This window comes from Trichosurus vulpecula, chromosome 7, assembly GCF_011100635.1.
Source record: "Trichosurus vulpecula isolate mTriVul1 chromosome 7, mTriVul1.pri, whole genome shotgun sequence".
Lineage (NCBI taxonomy): Eukaryota > Metazoa > Chordata > Mammalia > Diprotodontia > Phalangeridae > Trichosurus > Trichosurus vulpecula.
In genome coordinates, this window is record NC_050579.1 from 253,736,457 (window position 1) to 253,746,123 (window position 9,667).

Sequence of the window (9,667 nt, forward strand, 5' to 3'; positions counted from 1 at the left end):
GAGAAAAATAGGATAGAGGAAAATGCACAATAATCATAATTATGGATGGAAGCACTCATCAATAAAATGGAAGTAGAGCAGATTAAAAACTAGAATCCTAAAGTATGATGTTTATATATGAACATCACTGTCATCTGAAATGGTCAAAAAAAGAAAGAAGTGATAGTTCAGTATGGAAATACATTTCACTCAATAGGGAAATGAGAGGAAAAAAGGGGAAAGGAGGGAGGGATTAATAGAAACAAAACAAAGTCTCATGGTGTAAAAAATATATTTATGCTTCTTTTGAGGTGAGAAAGAATGACAATCTAAGGCAGTGCCTATTAATTGAGAACAAATTATGGTATATAAATGTGATGAAATACTATTGTGTTGAACTCTTATTAGTATAGAATCTTATTAGTATAGAATCCAGGATTCCAGAGAACTAATGATGAAACATGCTGCCCACTTCCTGATGGAGGTGAAGGACTCAAAATGCAGAATGAGACAATTTATTTTTAGATGGCCAATGTGGAAATTTGTTTTGATTGACTATACATATTTGTAAGGGATTTTATTTTGCTACTGTTCTCAAGTGGGAGTGGAGGGAGTGAGAAGGTGGCTCTTGACTGATTAAAACAAATAATTTTTAAAAGAAAGAAAACTATTTGAAACAATAATTTTGGCAAAGTTTTAGGACAGAAAATAAAACCACACAAGATATCGGCATTATTTTATGTTACCAGCAAAATCCATCAGGCAGAGATAGAAAGAAAAATTATATTTAAAATAACTATAGACGTATAAAATTTTAGAGTCTACCTGGCAATGCACAGAGACTATGTGAACACAATTACAAAACACTTTATACAACTAATTAGAGATCTAAATAATTTTTTTAAAATATGCTATGTTCACATACAGGCCAAGTGAAAAGATGGACAATTCTCAACACAAGGTGTATTATACAGGCTTTCTTGAAATGAAAATTTATTGTTACATATTTTGAATCCTCTCCTATGTTCTGCTGTGCCCATGACATGCTTTTTTTTTCTTTCTTACTTTATATTTAAGTTTCAATATTTAAGTTTATGATGTTTTTTGTTTCTTTTCTCTATTTTGTATTTGTGTTTTGGTAAAATAAAATAAAAAAACTGTTTAAAAACAACAAAAACAAAACACAACACCCCACAAGAATAAAGTAAGTGAAAAAATATACTTTGACCTGCATTCTGAGTCCATAAGTTCTTCATCTGGATGTCAATAGCATTTTCCTTCATGAATCCTTTTTACTTGTCTTGAATTACTGTGTTGCTGAGAAGAGCTCAGTCATAAATAGTTGATCATCACACAGTGTTGGTGATACTATGTATGAGGTTCTCCTGGTTCTACTCATTTCACTTTGCATCAGTTCATACAAGTTTTTTCGGGTTTTTCTGAAATCTGCCTGTTTATCATTTCTTATTGCACAATAGTATTCCATTACATTCATATTTCACAGCTTGCTCAGCCATTATCCAATTGATGAGCATCCCTCAATTTCCAATATTTTGCCACCATGAAAAAAACTACTTTAAATATTTTTGCACATGTAGAGCCTTTTCCTTTTTTATTATCTCTTTGGAATACAGACCTAGTATTGGCATTGCTGGATCAAAGTGTATGCCCAATTTGGTTACCCTTTGGGCATAGTTCCAAATTGCTCTCCAGAGTGGTTGGATCAGTTCACAACTCTACCAACCATTAGTGTCCCGATTTTCCGACATCCTCTCCAACATTTATCATTTTCCTTTTTTGTCATATTAGCCAATCAAATTGGTGTGAAGTGTATTTCAGAGTTGTTTTAATTTGCATTTTTCTAATCAAAAGTAATTTAGAGCACTTTTTCATATGCCTATAGATATCTTTGGTTTCTTCATCTGAAAACTGCATGTTCATATCCTTTACCCATTTCTTAGTTGGTGAATGGCTTGTATTCTCATAATTTTGACTCAGTTCTTTTTGTATTTGAGAAATGAGGCCTTTATCAGAGACACTCACTGTAAAGATTGTTTCCCAGCTTTCTGCTTTCCTTCTAATCTTGGTTGCATTGGTTTTGTTTGTACAAAAGTTTTTCAATTTAATATGATCAAAATTATTTATTTTATATTTTGTAATGCTTTCTATCACTTGTTTGGTCATGAATTTTTGCCCTCTCCATAGATCTGACAGGTAGACTATTCCTTGCTCTTCTAATTTTATAGCTTCATTGTACCTTTTAGCAAGATGTAGTTTCCTTCCTTATCTCTTTTAATTTAAGATCTGTTTTTGCTTTTACTTTGTCTCAGATCAGGATTGCTACCCCTCCTTTTTTTTTTACTTCAACTGAAGCATAATAGATTCTGCTCCAGCCCCTTACCTTTGCTCTGTGAGTTCCTCTCTGTTTCAGGTGTGTTTCCTGTAAGCAACATGTTGTGGAACTGCTACAGCTGCCGCGGGAGCTGGTTAGTTCCTGCACTCTTCCTTCTTCGTATTTCTCCTTCTGAGCACCCTTGGCCATGGTGTCCCTCAGCTCCATGACTAACTGGCTGGGTTTAGTGTTCCCCACCCTGCTCGTCCTGGTGGGTCGGCAATACCAAAGTGCAGAATGTGAAATAAATGGAGATGTCAAAAAACATCTAGAAATGGGCAAGACATTATTGGCACCTGGACAACTAGCAGATGCTTCATCTCAGTTTCACGCTGCAATAGATGGTGATCCAGACAACTGCATTGCTTATTATCGAAGACCTACTGTTTACTTAGTCATGGGTAAATCTAAAGCAGCAATTCCTGACCTAAGTAAAGTGGTTGAATTGAAGACTGATTTTATAGCAGCACGATTACAGTGAGGTCATTTACTACTTAAGCAAGGAACTTGATGAAGCAGAGGATGGTTTTTAAAAGGTGCCCCCATTCAAGTGAGAATGAAGAAAAGGAAGCCCAGTCTCAACTACTAAAAGCTGATGAAATACAGTGCTTACATTCACAAGCGCATTCTGTTTTTGATCAGGAAGATTATCAAGTGGCTATAGCTTTCCTTGATAGCATTTTAGAGTTTTGTGTTTGGGATGCAGACCTGCAAGAACTTCGGACTGAATAAAGGAAGGGAAGCCAGGGAAAGCTATTAGTGACTTAAAATCTGCTTCCAAGTTGAAGAATGACAATAGTGAGGCCTTTTATAAAATCAGCACAGTATACTATGAGCTGGGAGATCATGAACTGTCAGTGAAGTCCAGGAATTTTTAAAACTTGACCAAGATCATAAAAGGTGCTTTGCACACAATAAACAAGTAAAGAAACTTAATAAACTTATTGAGTCAGCAGAGGAGCTCATCAAAGAAGTCAGATGTGTAGATGCAGCTAGAAAATATGAATCTGTAATGAAAACAGAGCCAAATACACCTATTTATACTATTCATTCCAAAGAGAGGATTTGTCATTGCTTCTCCAAGGATGAAAAACCTCTTGAAGCTATTAAAGCATGTTAAGAAGTTTTACAACTGGAACCTGCCAATGTGAATGCTCTCAAAGACAGAGTAGAGGCCTATTTAATAGAGGAAATGTATGATGAAGCTATTTAGGATTATGAAACTGCACAGGAACACAATGAAAAAGACCAACACATTTGAGGACTAGAGAAAGCTCAGAGACTCTTGAAACAGTTACAGAAAAGATATTATTACAATATCTTAGGAGTAAAAAGAAATGCTAAAAAACAAGAAATCATCAAGGCATACAGAAAGTTACACTACAGTGGCATCCAGATAATTTTCAGAGAGAAGAAGAAAAGAAAAAAGCAGAGAAAAATTTAATGACATAGCAGCTGCTAAAGAAGTGCTTTCAGATCTAGAAAAAAGGAAAAAGTTTGATGAGGGAGAAGATCCCCTGGATGCAGAAAGCCAATAGAGATGGTGGCAACAGTTTCCAGTTTCCACAGAAACTGGAATTCATGGCAAGGCTTTAACCCCTTCAGCTCAGGCGGGCCATTTCGATTTAAATTACACTTTAATTAAAACCAACAATGTTTTTCTGCTACTCTTCCTTCTCTTAACTTTTAAAATTAAAAAACAAACCTTGTTCCAGTTTCAGGACCCTAAAGAAATATTCCAAATCTTTCTGTTGTCCATAACCAAAGAATTGTTTTAATAGGAAGAATCTTTTCCTGTCCATTTTATACTCTCTTCTTGGCGGGGGGTGGGATGATGAGCGATGGTATGTGGTTCAGTGCTCGTGTGAAGCAGCCAAGTCTGGGGCACACTCTCTAGTATAAACATTAATGTATTTTTTTGTGTTTTTCTGCATTGGAGCAAATGCAGATCCTTCCTCCTGTCCAATCTTTGTGTGGTGTGTCAGTACCTATGTATGGTGCATTTGTAAGCACACATAAGCCAAAGAAGAATCTGTCCTTCTCAGAAAACTGGACATATTTCAGTATTCTAAAAGTGAAAGGTTACTGATGAGACCAAATTCTATACTGTATTGTTTTAGAATAACTTGGTTTTCTGAAGCATAGACTGCTAGACTGGGATTTTGAACAAACAGAACAATTATTGATTTCTAATATTTTCAAATGTTCATTTGTTAATATCAGAACTTCCTTAATACTATATTCAATTTAATGCTATTTCTTCTGTATGGCTACAAGTAAAGAAGTGAGAATCCTTCATTTAGAAAACTTGCTATCAAATGACAGCTGGGTTTGGACTCTTGATTGGGGTTAGAAAGCACATTTTTTTCTTTTTCTTTTTTTTTTGGTAACAGAATGAGATTTCCTCATGACTACATAATTGGAATTGGATGTCCTAAAGACCTGGGAGCATTTTCATTTAAGACTAAAAAGAGATACTTTGTCTCTGTAAGAAGTTATTTTCAAATGTTGAAAATTTTTGAGCAATATTGCTTTTAGACAAGTAGAAAATTTGTTTAGTAATGAGTTCTTACCTGTCTTACAAAATTTTCAAGACCAAGATTTGGTTGCTTTTCCAGGATATAGGCCTCCAAATGCAATATTTGAATATTCTTTATTGTGGTGACTGTTAGAATAATTTTTCCATCCCTTGGAGCCAGACCTGAACACATGGACTTCCAGCGGTTCCTAGGATCCTGTTTTGCTTAATTCAGGGTTTACAGGACTCCTAGTTTCCTGACACCTTTAAAAATCAGATGTTACTAAAGGTACCAGTCTGATTTCAAGCTCTTGTGATGTTATACAGTCTTCCACAATCTCTTTTTTTCCCCTAGAAAAAAGTACCTCAACTTGCTGAACTCAACCCAAGTTTCCACCATTATTTCTCTGTAACAATAATATTTATCTCCTGATAGGTCACATGTTCCTTTTCTATGAGGTAATTACTCAATAGCAATTAAGATATTCAGGCTTACTGTGTAGAGGGGTTTTCTTTTACCCTTGTTAAGAATAGGAATTGATCTCTTTTGAATAGATCTCTTTAATCAAGGACATTGTACCTTTTAAGGAAATGCTAGTGCTGCATTTAAAATCTAAGATAATAGATTTAATTAATAATTATTAACTGCTCCCATTGAAGTTTTTTTAAAGCTCTGAGTTTTGGGGGAATACTTTTAGTAACTTTAGTAAAATAAGGTACTTAAAATTATTAGAGAATCAAGAGATCTAATCAATGGAGAAGGTAATTTGTCTATAATGATGCCAGTATTATTAGCCAAGCACAAAATTTTTTTTCATAAATATCAGTTTGCCTATAAAAATAAGATTTTGTTTAAAAAGATGTTGGATGTATAGCTATGTAGATGAGTTGGGAAAACACTTTGTAGAAAATTTTAGCCACTACCATAATGTCTAATTGTCTCTCCATAAATGTAAAGCACTGAAAAGAAAATTTTTCATTGATTTGCAGTTTTCATTTGTTTTATAATGTCTCAAAGCTCAATCTGCTATAAAATGCAAATGTACAATGTAAGCTATATTGTGTTATTCTTTGAAAAAATCTTAAGTACTTGTACAACTGGAACTAATTCTGTTATCTACAGAAATTATTCTTGAAGCTGGTCTTTATCACAAATTTTCCTTGGCGTCACACTAAGAAGACTACTACATAGCTGATAGCCCTGCAGGTAGTAAGGATCTTCAAAACCTCAGATAAAAATGTATCAAGTCCCACAGCCTAACATTTAAAGAATACCAAAATTTCCAGGACATGAGAGATTTGAAAGGGTGTTTGTGAGTGATGGTCATGGATTGACTTGCACTGGGAATACATGTTCTTTAAGGTATTTGTTATTGACAGAAACACCATAATTATAGATTAGAAACACTTGACAGCTTTAGTTCATCCAAGAAGAAGGAGAAGCTACATATTGAACAGTGCCAATTCCATTAAAGAGGATATGAGATGTCTGGACTGGTATTGCATTCTGCTCCTTAAGAAAGTAGGAACACTATGAAACTCTTAACCTTGCCCAGTGAATGCAAGGAGGTTCTTCCTGTTCAGAAAGACCATAACAGTTGTAACAATGGTATAGAAACATTGGCGTATTAAGGGATAGTACAGCAGTTTGTCTGCCTAACAGTAGGAAGCCACACTGTACAAAGGGAAGAATTAGAATGCTGAAAGTTTGTTTTAACATATTTCGTTAGTCGCTGCTGCTCTTGTGCACTTTCTGCCAACATACTGCTTTTGATCACAAGTCCAAAGCATTTGTAGCTCTTTCAGGAAGAATATGCAGCAGGTTACATGTAAGGATACATTACCTTAACTCTATTGTGTTCTCTTCCAAAATTACTCATTTTTCATTAATGAGCTCCCTAAATAAAATGTCATTGGTCTATTTCAATGTAGTAAAGGTGGTTTAATGGGAGTCACCCATGGCAAAAAAGTATTAAATACTGATGAAAATAAGGTTCAGGTAATGCCCATCACCCACCTTTCTATCTTCTCCACTGTAATAGGTCTTTCCCACCTCTTCATGTGAGATAATTTACAGAGATGATTCTATTCCTCCTTTCCTTCTGCACCCATTGTACACCTCTTTCTCATCCCTTAATTTTTTATGTCATTCCCTCAAGTTCACCTTATATCCATATCCTCTGTCTATACACACACACATATGTATATTATATATATACATATATATTCCTTTTGTCTGTTTTGTTAGTGATACAACTTTTAAGAGTTACAAGTATCATCTTCCCACTTATAGAGGTAAACAGTTTAGTTCTATTCAATCCCTTATGTTCCCTTTTCTCTTTTTACCTGTTAATGATTTTGATATTGGAGGTCAAATTTTTGGTTTAGCTCTGCTCTTCCCCTTATGAAGGCTTGAAATCCTTCTATTTAATTGAATGACCATTTTTCCTCTGGATGTGTTATGCTTAATGGAACATGATATCCAGTCCTTTAATGTTGCAGCTGCCAAGTTCTGTGTGATCCTGATTGTGACTCCTTGATATTTGAATTGTTTCTAGCCACTTGCAGTACTTTTTCTTGACCTGATAGTTGTGAAATTTGGCTATAATGTTCCTTGGGGTTTTTATTTTGGGATCCTCCTGAGGTGATCAGTGGATTCTTTCAATGCCTATTTTGCTGTCTGGTTCCAGGACATCAGGGCAGTTTTCCTTGATAATTTCTTGAAAGATGCTGTCCAGAACCTCCTTTTGATTATGGCTTTCAGGTAGTCCAGTGTTTCTGATATTGTCTCTCCTGGATCTATTTTCTAGGTCACTTGTTTTTCCTATAAGATATTTTATATTTTCTTCCATTTTTTCAGTCTTTTAAATTTGTTGGATAGGTTCATGATGTCTCATGGAGTCATTAGCTTCTACTTGCCCAATTCTAATTTTAAGGTGTTTTCCTCATTTAGCTTTTATACTCTCTTTTCCATTTGGCCAATTGTTATGGAGTTGTTTTCGTGAGTGGATTTTAATATCTCCTTTTCCATTTGGCCAACTGTATCAACAATACGGCTAGCAGCTGCTGTGGGGGTGTAAACCAGCAACAACCAGTTTACAGAACACTGCAAGCCCAGGTCCTTTTGATCTGCTTTACTAAGGAAAGCAACGTTAAGGGGTTAACAATCTTACTTTAATCCAGCATACAAATATCATTTACCTAGTTACAGACCAAATACAATTTGTAGTTATCAACATCTGAGTGTTCAGCCGGAAGCTCATTACAATGGCTGGCCCAGAGTCACGTGCCACTCCTGCTGTGGCGCAGAACTCCGAGAGAGAATGCTAACCTCTGTGCTTATATACCCTGTTCAGGGCCCCAACCTAACCCAGGATGGGTGTGGAAAAGTTCTCCACCCCCAATATCACATCAGATACAAATCAATCAATGACTCCCAATTGTCTCAGTGCTAAGAAATACAAACACATCACACTTCATCTGCCCCATTCAAACAAAGGCCAGAATCGTTAAAGGTCAACAGCAAAAAGTCCCACCTTAATTACTACTACACCAACTCTATTTTTTAAGCAGTCTTCTAACCTGTTGAGTCTTTTTTCGTAATTCTCTTGTATGACTCTCATTCCTTTTCCCCATTTTTCTTCTACTTCTCTTATATTATTTATAAGCTCCTCTTTGAGCTCTTCCATGAGTTCTTCCTAGACTTGAGAGGGCTTCCCATTTTTCTTTGGGGTCTTGCCCATAGGTGTTTCAACATTGTTGTTTTCTTCTCAGTTTGTGTCTTGGTCTTCCCTTTGACCATAACTTTCTATGTTCAGAGTCTTTTTTTGTTATTGTTTTCTGCTCATCCCTCCCCTCCCCTTTTTTGGCCTTTTTCCTTTCTTTTAAATTTGTGCTCTGCTCCCAGGGCAGAAGGGTCACTGTCTTAGGCTTCTTGTGCTAGTGACTGCAGGCTCTGGCTCTTTACCTGGTTCTGTATTGGTGTTGCCCTGAGGGACCCTCATGTCTGGTGCTGCACTGTGAGGGTGGGGTGGAGGTTGGCTGGTGCTGTTGGAGGCCTTAGGTATTTGGCAGCTTACCTGGTGTTGATCTGGGGTCCTAGTGATAGTTTCTGGCATCCGGTGTGATGTTTCCACATTTCCCTGTGGCTACACTGAAGCACTTGTGGTCAGGACTCTGGAGGGTGACTATTTGCTTGGGGCTATGCTGAAGCTTGGTAGGGTGGTTGCTGCCTGGCGGCTGCCTGTTTGCTTAGGCACAGGTAGGGTAAGCATCTACCTGTTTGCCCAGGGCTGTGCTGAAGCACTTGGAAGCCTGGCTTGGGCTGTGTGATGGTTCTTGGAGCTGGAGTCTGCAGGTTTCCCTGGCTATGGTAAGGCATGTGAGCGGTCCTGGTGTTAGCATTAGCCTGCTCTACCCACTGGGGCTCAGGATCTCCTGTTGACTTTCTGGGGTGCTTCCCTCCCTGGGCTACACTCCCCTTTCACCTGAGTGAGATGACCTTTCTTGCCTATTCTCCAAGTTTCTTGGGCAAAAAGATTATTTCACTCCATCTTTTTGCCAGTTCTGCTGTTTCAGGATTTGTTTGGAGGTTTTATTTTATGGCTGTTTGGAACTGAGTATGGGACAGTTGCAGTGGTTTACTGCTTATTCCACCATCTTGGCTCCCGGAACCTGACCTTAACATTTGTTTTTAAAATTGAGTTCCAAATTTTCTCCCTCCTTCCCCAACCCCTTATTGAGAAGGCAAACAATATGATAGACGTTATATATGTGTA

At 36.8% G+C, this 9,667-nt stretch overlaps 1 pseudogene; it reads left to right on the top strand.

Moving 5' to 3' along the window:
- Window positions 1-2,519: 2,519 nt before the first annotated feature.
- On the top strand, window positions 2,520-4,016 carry LOC118856235 (annotated as a pseudogene).
- The last annotated feature ends 5,651 nt before the right edge of the window (window positions 4,017-9,667 follow it).